Raw genomic sequence first — 15,019 nt, forward strand, 5'->3', positions numbered from 1 at the left:
ATACAATTTTCACCTGCAATATGCAACCTGAGGCTAGAAAGGAAATGTTCTTGCCCTACATTTCTCCACTGTGTCAAATACTGCACCTGAGGGAATCCCACACAGTGGAATGGATGTCTTTGTTTAATAATCTGTGCAGTCCCTCTATGCAGAGTAGTCTCATGGAGAAAAGTCCACCTCCTTCTGCATAACAGACCTTGAACAGAGAAATCAGTACTGCAGACCAGTACATTTTCCTTAATATTACAGCCGACTCTTCAGTAATAGAGTTAGAGCCAGCCTCCCTCTTGATTGGTTTTGGGGAAATCCTGCTTGAGAACACTTCCAATCTTAATGTGTTGATACACATTGCCGTTTCCCCCCAGGAACACCCTGGGTTTAGTGCTGAATCAGAACAAACAGCAGTTGGGTTTTCCATGGGTTCCTGTTTGTGAGGATAAAATAGGGAGGAGAGAAGCATGTGTACCACCTCAAGCTTCTTGGCAGAAAAGCTAGTACAGTGGTACCTCAGGTTACATACACTTCATGTTACATACGCTTCAGGTTACATACACTTCAGGTTACATACGCTTCAGGTTACATACGCTTCAGGTTACAGACTCCGCTAACCCAGAAATAGTGCTTCAGGTTAAGAACTTTGCTTCAGGATGAGAACAGAAATCATGCTCCGGCGGCGCGGCGGCAGCACGAGGTCCCATTAGCTAAAGTGGTGCTTCAGGTTAAGAACAGTTTTAGGTTAAGAACGGACCTCCAGAACGAATTAAGTACTTAACCTGAGGTACCACTGTACTGTATATAAATGTAATAAATCCCTTTATCAGAAGTGGAAAATATCACCTGGGCGTCACGTTACATTCCTGGTGTTTATCTTTATGTGTAGCTATACAAATCTCCAGGTAAGAGAAGTGGGTGTTTTATAAATAACAGCTTGGTGACATTAATGTAAGATGAGGGTCTTAGAAAGATTGTGCTTCTTGAAAGAAATAAATGCTTGGAAAGGGGAAATGTGGCCAGATGCATATTTTACAATGTCATATTTCATTTGAAGCTGAAACAAACAGTATTTTTCAGCTTGATAATGCCAATATTGTCATAGTATTAATATAGCTTTTTTGTAAATGTTTCTATCTTCTATTAGTAAATTACTTTCTTTTTAAGTGGCTTGATTTATCTCTTGATATAAGGGGAAATCACCTCATATGATAATATCCATCAATTAAAATAATACTTATACTAATATTGTGCACAGTTTATTGGACCAGTTCATTCAATACATGCTGATGAAACCTTGACAAAAATCACATGGAGCCAAGGACTTTCAACCCATGAGAGCCAGCCAAATTCTCCAAGGCCAGGTTACATATTTACATTTCACATTTCACTGGATTTAATTATGCATCTACAATAGTTCTTTACTGTGATGAATAATAGCCGTGAAACAAATTAACTATTTGTTCATAGTGTATTTATTAAAATAAATAATATCCTAACTAGGCTTACTTAATGGTGACTTTGCATTAGCCATTTCTCTTTGGCATCTTTATTTTCTAAGATTTGTAGTACCTGACCTATTTGCTGTATTTTACTTCTAATAACATAAGAAAAATCTAAATCTAACTATATCCTATGGGAAAAGATATTGAATGTAGTTCTAATGCTAAAATTAATTCAGGGTCAAACAGAAAAGAAAAATAATCACCATGTCCCAAAATTATTAATTATGTTTCTACTTGCATTTATTTATTTATCTATCTGAATTATTTATATCTTGCTTTTCATTTTAAAAAAACACTTAAAGGAAAAAAACAATAAAAGCATCCTTTAACATTTCAAGATAAAATACTTCAGCATTAAATCAGCGCGTGCACACAGAGAGAGAGAGAGAGAGAGAGAGAGAAGGGGGAAAAAAACCAAAGGAAAACCCCATTTAATTTTAAATAAAAGAAATCAATTAATAATTTCCTTCTGGAACAAAATGTTTTCAACACTAATCCAAAACCAAGAAGGGTTGGGGTTTCTTGCAACCTACCAATCAAATATTTGCCAGTGACAGATCACAAAGGAGGGGCCTGTGAGAGTGATCTTAATGCTCAAGGTGGGTTCATGTGGGTAAAACTGGTCTTTAAGATAAATTTGACCTGGGCCATTCAGTTGTGCTTACCTCAATAGATGTCCCTGGCCTCTGTTGTACTGAACAAGCACAATATTAAAGGGCATTCTCACACAAATGGATTGTGTAGAGCAAGGACAACCATTTTTCAGGCTGAACTGCCTGGGACAAAATACTTGGGCAAGTTCTGTTCCCCATCTATTTGCTATACCTTTGCCACTCTTGACTTATAACCAGCGGCGTAGCGTGGGTTATCAGCACCCGGGGCAAGGCAAGTAATTTGCACCCCCTAACCCGGGGCAAGGCAAATAATTTGCGCCCCCTAACCCGGGGCAAGGCAAGTACAGTAATTTACTCTCCCAAGCAGCAGCAGCAGCGAGGCTTCTCTTTCCCCCGCGCTCTCCTGGAGCTGCCTCTTTTCTTTCCTTTTTTCCCTTTCTCCAAGGCTTTTCGCTTTCTCTCCTTAATTGATTCCTCCTCCACACCGCAGCGTTTCCTAGCTGCTTCCCCCCCCCTTCCCCTCTCTCTCCTCCTCGCTCTGCTTGCCTTGCCCTGCACCGGCAGCAGCAGGCGCAGCCAGACCCCCGCCCGCCCACCCGGCTTCCTCTCCTTTTTTTGCCCGCGGCAGAAGGCTTCGCTCTCCCCCTTCCGCGACCTCCTTGCCAAGCCGAGCGAGCGCGGGCTCCCTAACCCGTGGATTTTAGTAGGGGCAGAGAGCTGCTAGTGCGAGCGCGCCCCCCGCCCATGTTGCGCCCGGTGCGGCCGGCCCCCCTGGCACCCCCCACGCTACGCCACTGCTTATAACATATTGCTCTGGGAGGTTGGCCAGTTGTATCCAGGAGGTGATAAATGCTTTTAAAAGAACAGAGATCCCTGCCACTTTGAGGGACATGGTCCTTAAACCATTCCTGAATAAAGCATCTTCGGAATTGGACCATTGATCGAAACATTCTCGCAAATATTTTATTTTCATAGAGGGTGGTGGGAGCTCAACTTACAGTCACTTTTGAAAAATACAGAGTATGCAAGTTCATTTCAATCCTGCTTCCAGTCTCAGTTTGAGAATGAAACTGCCTTGATCTCCCTGGGAGATCATTTAAATGAGACAAATGCAAAATGAGTGTATCCCTGTTCATTCAGATCTTAATGCCATAGAATAGGGTTAAACAAGGGACGCGGGTGGCGCTGTGGGTTAAACCACAGAGCCTAGGACTTGCCGATCAGAAGGTCAGCGTTTCGAATCTCCATGACGGGGTGAGCTCCCGTTGCTCGGTCCCTGCTCCTGCCAACCTAGCAGTTCAAAAGCATGTCAAAGTGCAAGTAGATAAATAGGGACCGCTCCGGCAGGAAGGTAAACGGCGTTTCCATGCGCTGCTCTGGTTCACCAGAAGCGGCTTAGTCATGCTGGCCACATGATCCAGAAGCTGTACACCGGCTCCCTTGGCCAACAAAGCGAGATGAGCGCTGCAACCCCAGAGTCGGCCATGACTGGACCTAATGGTAAGGGGTCCCTTTACCTTAAGGTTAAACAACATGGTGACCTCCAGGTGTTACTGGACTAGAACTCCCACCATCTCTAACTATTGGCCCTGCTAGCTAGGGCTGAGGAGAAATGTAGCCCAACAAATATCTGGAGGGTACCACATTGGCTTCCTTGGCCAATGAACATGGTATCTTTTACATCTGGGATGCCACTATGTTCTGCTCGCTCCCTGACAGATTGGTTCCTAGGGGTAATACAGGAGGACATTTATTGTGTCCCATGGCATTTGTGCTTTTGGATACCACAATACTCTTTCATCTCCTACTGCAGTGGCCCTGGGAAAGCTACATTTCCCAAGAGCCAGTGAAGCCTGTTGTGAGCATGCTGGCTAAATCACTGCTGCTAGAGCTTGGAAGGTTTGTTTAATGGGAAGGTGTGATGAAGGTGTTGGGTGTTGGGTGAGTGACTATGATGGGCCTGGGAGGAATTATTCTCCGGGTGAGATTTTACTCCAAGCCAGAGAAGAATTTATTGGATCCTAATACTTGCTCCTCTTTGAAGTGAGCATTCCAAGTCCTCAAAAACCCATCTTCATGCTGCAAAGGATAGCCCTTTAGCCAGGATTACTAGCTGGGGAGTTGGTATAATCTGTAATTCTGGAGTGGCAATAAAGTAGACAGGAAAGAGAGTGTCTGGGTAGCAATGTAAGAGCTGCAGCAAGTTTTGGGAAGCTGGGTCAAGCAGTGCCATCTCTACGGTGGTTGTACGAGGACCCAATAATGTAGAATCACTCCAAGAGCCATGCTATGGAAGCAAAATGTTATTTTTGAAGTGGCCCTTGTTCAAACAAAGTATGAGCCATAGCTGTAGGTAATGTTTTTTATATCACATCCCGCCCTTTATTAACTAAATGTGCTTTGTAAAAATGAGATTGTTAGTTTTTTTAAAAAATCATGGAAGACACGGCATAATGTGAACTAAGAGTGTTTTATGTAGTAGTTTATTGTGGCTTACCTTATTCCCTGCTGAATCAGAATTTCGCCAGGAAACGCAGCACTTGCTCTGAATGTGAAGTTGTCCTCTGGAGGTCTTAAACTGTGTTAAGCAATGCAGTTTAAATTCATGCCTTCTAGTTTATCTGAATGCATATATTTCCTCATGCAGGCAAGGCTTTTGTCTCTCAATTTTTAATGAGAGACTATATGGGCTCCCACTGGTTTATGTTTTGTCAACTTAGCTGCTTCTGTAGGCATAATGGCTTTGTAAAATTTCTGTGACTCCTGGAGGGAATCTAAAAGTCTCTCTGAAAGCCCATGCATCTGGTTATTCATGTCCCCATTACATTGCCATGTTGATGAAAGGGAGAGGATGTGCACTGCATGTACATCGAGGAGCTGCTTTGCATATGGTTGTGCTGCATTGCTTACCGCTTGCCCCCAAGAGTTGACAGTGCAATTTCAGGGTCATTGCTCACCTTAGAGGCTGCATGGTTTGCCTTGCAGCATGTGAGCATATAGTGAGTCTTCCTAGACTTCTACATCTGTGCCAAAAAACAGAACTCAGGAGTTAAACATAAATCTGATGTGTGCAATTAATGTTGATTAAAAAAAAAAAAAAACCCAAGGAATGGGAAGGCTATCATCTGATAGAGAAATCATTTCCAGATCCCCCCTCCTTTTTTTGGCAATTCCAAACAATGAAATGGAGTTAAATCCATCCCATCTGACAACACTGAGTGAAGCAAGTATTGAATTAATTTTACTCATAAACTAGAGGGCAGTTAGAATGAAACAATAATGACAGCCAGGCACAAAGGGCCTCAAAAAAGCACAAATAGAAAAGCCAGTAAAGGCCAGTGAGGCACTAAGAAGTGGCCCCAAATTTATCAAGATTTAAGGGCTGCCGCACGGAATTGTAGATGTTACCTTAGCTTTCTGCATAAGCTCAGAAACCCTGATTAAGAATTGTTGTTGCTGTTGTTTATTAATCACTTTCCATATATGCCCCAAAGCTATGTACAATACAGTGGTACCTCAGGTTAAGAACTTAATTCGTTCTGGATGTCCGTTTTTAACTTGAAACTCTTCTTAACCTGAGGTACCACTTTAGCTAATGGGACCTCGTGCTGCCGCCGCGCCGCCGGAGCTTGATTTCTGTTCTCATCCTGAAGCAAAGTTCTTAACCTGAAGCACTATTTCTGGGTTAGCGGAGTCTGTAACCTGAAGCGTATGTAACCTGAAGCATCTGTAACCCGAGGTACCACTGTATATAACAAAAAGAGCTTAAAAACAGTTTAAAAACAATTTTAAAAGTTTTCCATGTGCAAATCTGGTGAAATCTGAGCTATGAGATCTAGCAAGAGATACATTTAAGTTACACCTCTACAAATCACCCCGTCAGCAGGCTTTCTAGAGATGAAAACAATAACAGATGATGAATTTTAAAACAATACAAAGAGGACAAAGTTGGAAGGAAAAAAATGCCACAATTGTTACACAACGGACTGTTATGTGCTTGTTTCCCAATCTGGAAATTAGATTGTCTTCATCATCTGGTGTGTAGAGGATTTAATCAAGCTCTCTGCTACCACTTCCACAAACAAGTTGCCGTACAGCCCTGTCCCTCAATGGGATTTCTAGTCTTGAGAAAACACATCTGCAGTACCTTTACATCTCCCCCCCCCCCGAGCTAGGGATTGTTTAAAATATGTTTTGATTTTATCTTTAAATGGCATTGTTTTAAAATTTTGATGTTTACATCCCTGGGCTGCTTTGAGAGGAAGAGGAGGATATATAAATTTAATAAATAAATAAATGCTCCATTTTAAAAAAAAAAAAACCAAACCAATATATACTCAATTTAATAAATCAACCATAATCAACCAGTTTAACAAATTCCACCAGCACAAAAGGAACAAAAACAGTGAAGATTAAAGCTTAAGTCCCTAATTTTTTTTTTTTTTTAAAAATAAAGTCTTCAGCAACTGCCTGAAGCAGCATAGGGATGAGGGCTCACCCTCGCTATTGGTGAAGTATGACATGAAAACAGGAAATCCAGAGGTAAATTGGTGACAAAACCATGGTGTGTGAACAAAAGCTTGTCCATGATGTTTGCTTCATGCTCAGTGATCATTGTGATGCCTAAAAAGTGTCAGAAAACCTCGTAGAGTTGGTGAAGAAGAAGAAAAATAACCCTTGAATGTATAGGATGAATAGTATCAGTGATTTCTATGACTGGGACCTGGTAGGAGTGATAAGGCTACTGCCCTTTCTATTGTCATTAATGAGGAGGGGGAAAACAATGGGTGCCACACAAAGGTATGTGGCCACAAGCTCAAGCTGATCAGTTACTTGCGGTATAGATTCTCATTAGGTATGACATAGATTTTTGTTACATAGCTCAGCTGGCTGCAAATTGGACTCGTCATACTGAAGTGTATGTTCTCCGGTTCTTCATTTCCTCTGTTCTCGTTGCTATAGTGACCATCAGAAATCACAGGGAGCAAACAAAAGGCAAACGCGAAAGGAGAGTTTCTAGCTTTTAATACTTGTCTCCTTTTTTGGAACCTTCTGCAATTTTCTTTTCTTTTCACTCTGTTCCTTTTTTCTTTTCTTTTCTTTTTTTGTGTTCCAGGGATAATCACGCACAGAAACTACAATTTTCCAATATGCTGCAGGAAAGTGTTTTGCACAAAATTAGGACTTTGTTGTTGCAAGATTTGGTGTGAGGCCTTCTCAGAAGGAAATACAACGCATGCACTAGAAGAGAACCCCACTGCCTTTGCAAAACTCTCAAAACGAACCCCTAAGCTGCTTTTTGAGCTTGAGAGTGTTTAAACAGAAGATTGGATGTTCAGCATAGGAACATTTCGGAAATGAAATTCTGGGGGAAGTGGGATACATGCATTAAAGGTGAAACAGATTTATTCAGAAATTTCATAGCCATTCTCCTAAGACAAATTCGCTTCAAAAAATAATAATTCAGATTTACCTCCTCCAAGAGTTCTGTTATGGATGCTGTTGGATTTAGAGGGTGGGGAGAAATAAACAAAAGTATTGCATTATTGCCTTAAATTTCAGAAGCAAAAGTGAAATGTGTGATGGGGGGGGGGGGAGTAAATTCAAACTCTGAAGGTGTCCATGATCCCTGAAGCCAGCAGTGATCTGGACACAGCCAGAAACTGCAGGGGCGCCAGATAGGGAGACTCTTCCACCTGAGGCTGATGGACAGGAGTCTTCAGAGAAAACTTCCAGACCACCTGGCCCTCATGGGCAGTCTCCTGAGCCTGAAGATCCAGATGGCTCCTACCACACATCACCAGTCCTGCAGAGCAGAGAGCACACCAGGAGGAAGGCTACTATATCTTCAAGCCAGTGGGTTGACCCTTTAAGAACCTGGTGTTCTCTACAAAGGGATAGAGCCAGAGGCAGATTTAGGGCAGCACAGCCGATTCCACCATGCTGGGCACCAAGTCTAGGGGGACACTGCAGGATGTCGCAACTGTGATGTAGTGAATTTATTATTATTATTTTCTTTTTTAATTTTTACTTTTATTTTGACAAAGTGATAATCACAAATAAATAATAATTAGAAAAATGTGCACCCCATCACTGAGTCCATTCCATTGTAACTATTCAACCTCCCAAAATTTCAACACCTCTTGTGATGGTTTGACCCCTTTCCGTTTTGACAGTACAAATTCTACAAAAACCTTACACATCACCTCAAAATCATTTATCCTGCATATTCCCCATTTTACCTTAATGGCACATGTTAATTTATCATTAATAGCTATATCCTACACCTCCATATACCATTCTTCCATTTTATATTTTGCTTGCCCCTTCCACTTCCTAGCTATAATAATTCGTTCAGCTGTCAATAAATTTGTGAGCAAGTCCTTCATAGCCTGCAAACCTTCCACCCCATCATAAATTGATAATAATGCTACCTCTGGACTTTTGGTCAGCATTAACCCAGTGAATTTTGTTATCTCCTTAAACACCCTTTGCCCAAAATCTTTTTTTTGTTTGTACATCTTTACATCCAGTGGCTTTTTTCTGGGGGGATGTTGTTGTTTAGTCGTTTAGTCGTGTCCGACTCTTCGTGACCACATGGACCAGAGCACGCCAGGCACTTCTGTCCTCCACTGCCTCCCGCAGTTTGATCAAACTCATGCTGGTAGCTTCAAGAACACCATCCAGCCATCTCATTCTCTGTCGTCCCCTTCTCCTTGTGCCCTCCATCTTTCCCAACATCAGGGTCTTTTCCAGGGAGTCTTCTCTTCTCATGAGGTGGCCAAAGTATTGGAGCCTCAGCTTCAGGATCTGTCCTTCCAGTGAGCATTCAGGGCTGATTTCCTTAAGAATGGAGAGGTTTGATCTTCTTGCAGTCCATGGGACTCTCAAGAGTCTCCTCCAGCACCATAATTCAAAAGCATCAATTCTTCGGCGATCAGCCTTCTTTATGGTCCAGCTCTCACTTCCATACATCACTACTGGGAAAACCATGGCCTTTACCATACGGACCTTTGTTGGCAAGGTGATGTCTCTGCTTTTTAAGATGTTGTCTAGGTTTGCCATCGCCTTTCTCCCAAGGAGCAGGCGTCTTTTAATTTCGTGACTGCTGTCACCATCTGCAGTGATCATGGAGCCCAAGAAAGTAAAATCTCTCACTGCCTCCATTTCTTCCCCTTCTATTTGCCAGGAGGTGATGGGCCCAGTGGCCATGATCTTCGTTTTTTTGATGTTGAGCTTCAGACCATATTTTGCGCTCTGCTCTTTCACCCTCATTAAAAGTTTCTTTAATTCCTCTTCACTTTCTGCCATCAAGGTTGTGTCATCTGCATATCTGAGGTTGTTGATATTTCTTCCAGCAATCTTAATTCCGGCTTGGGATTCATCCAGCCCAGCCTTTCGCATGATGAATTCTGCATATAAGTTAAATAAGCAGGGAGACAATATACAGCCTTGCCGTACTCCTTTCCCAATTTCGAACCAATCAGTTGTTCCATATCCAGTTCTAACTGTAGCTTCTTGTCCCACATAGAGATTTCTCAGGAGACAGATGAGGTGATCAGGCACTCCCATTTCTTTAAGAACTTGCCATAGTTTGCTGTGGTCGACACAGTCAAAGGCTTTTGCATAGTCAATGAAGCAGAAGTAGATGTCTTTCTGGAACTCTCTAGCTTTCTCCATAATCCAGCGCATGTTTGCAATTTGGTCTCTGGTTCCTCTGCCTCTTCTAAATCCAGCTTGCACTTCTGGGAGTTCTCGGTCCACATACTGCTTGAGCCTTCCTTGTAGAATTTTAAGCATAACCTTGCTAGCATGTGAAATGAGTGAAATTGTGCGGTAGTTTGAGCATTCTTTGGCACTGCCTTTCTTTGGGATTGGGGTGTAGACTGATCTTCTCCAATCCTCTGGCCACTGCTGAGTTTTCCAAACTTGCTGGCATATTGAGTGTAGCACCTTAACAGCATCATCTTTTAAAATTTTAAATAGTTCAGCTGGAATACCATCACTTCCACTGGCCTTGTTATTTGCAGTGCTTTCTAAGGCCCATTTGACTTCACTCTCCAGGATGTCTGGCTCAAGGTCAGCAACCCCACTACCTGGGGTGTACGAGACATCCATATCTTTCTGGTATAATTCCTCTGTGTATTCTTGCCACCTCTTCTTGATGTCTTCTGCTTCAGTTAGGTCTTTACCACTTTTGTCCTTTATTATGGTAATCTTTGTACGAAATGTTCCTTTCATATTTCCGATTTTCTTGAACAGATCTCTGGTTCTTCCCATTCTGTTGTTTTCCTCTATTTCTTTGCATTGCTCGTTTAAGAAGGCCTTCTTGTCTCTCCTTGCTATTCTTTGGAAATCTGCATTCAATTTCCTGTATCTTTCACTATCTCCCTTGCATTTTGCTTGCCTTCTCTCCCCCGCTATTTGTAAGGCCTCGTTGGACAGCCACTTTGCTTTCTTGCATTTCTTTTCCATTGGGATGGTTTTAGTTGCTGCCTCCTGTATAATGTTGCGAGCCTCCACCCATAGTTCTTCAGGCACTCTGTCCAGCAAATCTAAATCCTTAAACCTGTTCCTCACTTCCACTGTGTATTCATAAGGGATTTGACTTAGATTGTATCTTACCGGCCCAGTGGTTTTTCCTACTTTCTTCAGTTTAAGCTTGAATTTTGCTATAAGAAGCTGATGATCTGAGCCACAGTCAGCTCCAGGTCTTGTTTTTGCTGACTGTATAGAGCTTCTCCATCTTTGGCTGCAGAGAATATAATCAATCTGATTTCGATGTTGCCCATCTGGTGATGTCCATGTGTAGAGTCGTCTCTTGTGTTGTTGGAAAAGCGTGTTTGTGATGACCAGCTTGTTCTCTTGACAGAACTCTATTAGCCTTTGCCCTGCTTCATTTTGATCTCCAAGGCCAAACTTGCCAGTTGTTCCTTTTATCTCTTGATTCCTTACTTTAGCATTCCAATCCCCTATAATGAGAATAACATCCTTCTTTGGTGTCACTTCTATAAGGTCTTGTAAGTCTTCATAGAATTGGTCGATTTCAGTTTCTTCAGCACCAGTAGTTGGTGCATAAACTTGGATTACTGTGATGTTAAAAGGTCTGCCTTGGATTCGTATCGAGATCATTCTATCATTTTTGAGACTGCATCCCAGTACAGCTTTCGCCACTCTTTTGTTGACTATGAGGGCCACTCCATTTCTTTTACGGATTTCTTGCCCACAGTAGTAGATATGATAGTCATCCGAACTGAATTCGCCCATTCCCATCCATTTTAGCTCACTGATGCCCAGGATGTCAATATTTATTCTTGCCATCTCATTTTTGACCACATCCAACTTACCCAGGTTCATGGTTCTTACATTCCAGCTTCCTATGCAATATTTTTCTTTACAGCATTGGACTTTCCTTTCGCTTCCATGCATATCCACAACTGAGCATCCTTTCGGCTTTGGCCCAGCTGCTTCATCAGCTCTGGATCTACTTGTACTTGTCCTCCGCTCTTCCCCAGTAGCATGTTGGACACCTTCCGACCAGAGGGGCTCATCTTCCAGTGTCATAACTTTTATATGCCTGTTGTCTTTGTCCATGGAGTTTTCTTGGCAGGGATACTGGAGTGGCTTGCCGGTTCCTACTCCAGGTGGATCACGTTTGGTCAAAACTCTCCACTATGACCTGTTCATCTTGGGTGCCCTGCTCGGCATAGTTCATAGCTTCTCTGAGTTCTTCAAGCCCCTTCGCCACGGCAAGGCAGTGATCCATGAAGGGGTTCTGGGGGGATGCATACCCATAAACATTTTGTGAATCTAAGTTTGGCCTCATTGAGGGGCAGTATTTCAATATGAGTAGGAAAATGAGAGTACCCCTAAAAAAATGTTTTAGGGGGAAAGCACTGTTTACCTCCCTACCACATGTGAACATAATGATGTAGGGAATTTAGCAGAATGGAAGGTGAGAGGTGGGAGCATTGAATTTTGGGCTCGCACCAAAGTCTGCCTCTGGTGGAACCTGCAGGAGGTCATCTGCAGAGGATTAAAATGCTTACTTTAAGTCTACACTTGTTGGAGCAAGTTGCATGCTTGGAGCTCTCCTTGGTCCAACCTCTAGTCACTTTCTCTGTGGGATCTAGCACAGGGCCCGAACATAACAGAAAGTGTGATTAATCTCACATTTGTGCAAGGGGGGAAATCAGTTTAGCATATTCAAATGAGCACACAAGCTTGATACAGTTTTGCTTACCATAGCCTCTTGCATTTATCTTCTTACAACTGAAAATAGGTTGTGTTGATTTAACAGAAACATGGTAAGTGTCACTTCAGAACAGGGATGGATGGATGAAAGAAAGAAATCTATGACATCTTAAAAATATGGGCAACACATTTAACCGTTGCATATGACAAAATAAAACTGTCATTAAGATAACTCTGTTGGTTCTTTTGAAACAGGCTAACCCGAGTGCCCTTCAGAAAAATGGATCAATGATCATTCAGTGAAACTGACTTCTGAGTAGACGTGGATAGGATAGCTCTGTCCGGGACATTAGGGAGTGGAAGAAGAATTCTAGGAGTGTAGTCCTGGTTGGATTCTGACAAAAAACCATGTCCTCAGCATATAGGCTAACCAGAATGAGGGATGTTTGAAGAATTTGTACATTTGTACATTGATATTACTTGATGTTTACCTCTTGGACTAATGTGCAGATTTGAATGTAGCCATTCACAGGATTTTGCACTTCTTTGAATGCTGAGGTAAATTTCTCCATAGATCAAAGGTACCACAATAATCACATGAAAATGTGCATTAAAAGGTTTATTTAAACAGATATTTTGTAATTTTTAAACAAAATTCCAAGTTAATACAGAAATGGAACAAAATGGATTGATGGGTAAAAACATGTGAAAGTGACATGGATTAAAAATAGACATTTTCCCTCGTCCTTAACCATAATATTGATGCTAATGCAATGAAGTGTTTGTGGTGGAGGGAGAGAGGAAATAAAGTCTCCTCCTAGTCTCTCTATCCCCCAATATCTGGGTGGTGCTCTTGACAATTATCTGATCAGTGCTATTTTATACAGTATAGTCTTTATATATTTGCATTCATGTTGTCAGATCAGGGTGCAAATCTATATGTCCTGGACTATGATATCTCTATTTTCTAATCTTCACAATGAAAAAAACATTTCAAGGTGAAATAGGCTTGTTCCTCCCCCCCCCCCCCGTCATCATTCTGCTTTTGACAAAGATGAGATATAAGTCATCAATATTTCTGTGACTTAGCAATTCATTTATACTACTTTACTGCTTGGGACGTAACACAGACTAGTTTTGAGCTTGATGAAATATTGTTATCTGCGTAATTCATTTTGTGCCACTTCAACGAGGTATTTGAATTTGTGGCTGCTCCCATTAGAGGCTGGAAATTGAATTGAAAATTCATGTGCAGGCGGCACGGATGAGGCAAACCGGAGCATCAGGAAAGTGTCAATTAAATTCACCTTTCTGCTTTCAGGCATAAAAATCTGGATCAAAAGCCTTGCCAAAAAAAAAGGAAAAAGAAAAGTTCCCATTATCATATCAGCCAAAGACTACAGAAATTATTCCAGGCAGAACTGGTCCACAAGCAAATGCTTCTTTGATAAACTTCCAGTTTATTTTACCAAAGGATACGAAATTGTTAAACAGTGAACATGAGAGCAATTTGTTGTTTTCTTTCTCAAAATTTGATTCTGTTAAAAAGGTTATTGATTAGATGTAGGAAAACACTCAGCAAGTTGAGCTTCAGCCTTTCCTAAATAGTTTTGTCATGAAACATATCAGTTGAAATACACCCAGGCGCACACACCTGGTGTATAATTCAAAAGTCAATTTCCTCACACCAGCAATGGCATGGAGGTAGAACATTTTAATCGGGTGCGGAGGGTCCCAGGTTCAATTCCTGCCATCTCCTTTCCACAAAAGGGTGTGGTAGTTTGTGATGAGGAATAGTTCCGCCTCATACCCTGGAGTGCCATTGTCAGAGTAGTAGCTCAAGGATATCTGAAAGGCCGTTTTCCCTCATACAAACCTGTCTGGGCTCTAATATCTCTCAGCCCCATCACAGGCGTGCTTGGCGGGGACACAGGAAAGGACCTTCTTGGTGGCTGTTCTCAGCCTTTGGAACAACCCTCCAAGAGAAGTGAGACTGGCTTCCTCCTTGTCCAGGTGAAGCCTTCAGAATTACCAGCTATATGGCCATGCTAAGCATTTGTTCATTCATTTTTTTATTTTTATTTTTATTTTTAACGGTGGAGAACTCTAATCTGGGTACTATATTTTTGACTGGTATGTTTGGAGAAATCTTCACAAATCATCAGGTTGGGGGTTTTTTTTTTTTGGCTTAGAGAAGCACGAGGGGGTGACAGGGATACTGGGGGCTAATTTGGTATTTTGTTCTAAAGAAATGTACAAAAAAACCTGTTCATTTTTAGGATGATTGGGAGTAACGAGTAGCTTCATTTACACATTCAGGCAAGGGGACCATTAAGAGACGTCTGTTGTTTTGGTACAGAATGGAGCTGCAATTTACTAGGCATCAAGGCACAATTTTTATTTTGTTTCACACCATGTAGTCTTGCTATGTTTACCTGCAATTGTATGTAAGATAACAAAGCCTTACTTGCCATTGCATCCCTGCACCTTTGGCAGGGAATAATGACTTCAAGGCACAGGTAACCTGTGGGAAGAAGCAATCCTTCAGGTTCTGTCACAGTCCCAACTGTGAAGGGCCCTAAGAGTCAATACTAGCACTTGGAATAGGGCTTGGAATTGGAATTGGACCTGCAGCATGTGAGAATGTTAAGATATTGACATCATGTTTGCAACAGAGGCAAATTAGGGCAGCACAACCAAGTTCTGCTGCATCGG

General features: G+C 41.9%; 1 long non-coding RNA gene across 2 annotated transcripts; it reads left to right on the forward strand.

The window, feature by feature from the left end:
• The first annotated feature begins 6,728 nt into the window (after positions 1-6,728).
• On the forward strand, positions 6,729-13,807 carry LOC308471712. 2 transcript variants are annotated; one of them, XR_013983111.1, is made up of 3 exons: positions 6,729-6,836; positions 7,227-7,504; positions 13,626-13,807. It is a non-coding gene; the product is annotated as an uncharacterized lncRNA (long non-coding RNA). The 2 variants fall into 2 exon arrangements; XR_013983110.1 differs by having other exon boundaries at positions 6,729-7,504.
• Positions 13,808-15,019: the final 1,212 nt, after the last annotated feature.

This window comes from Podarcis pityusensis, assembly GCF_964106645.2.
Source record: "Podarcis pityusensis genome assembly, chromosome: 2".
Lineage (NCBI taxonomy): Eukaryota > Metazoa > Chordata > Lepidosauria > Squamata > Lacertidae > Podarcis > Podarcis pityusensis.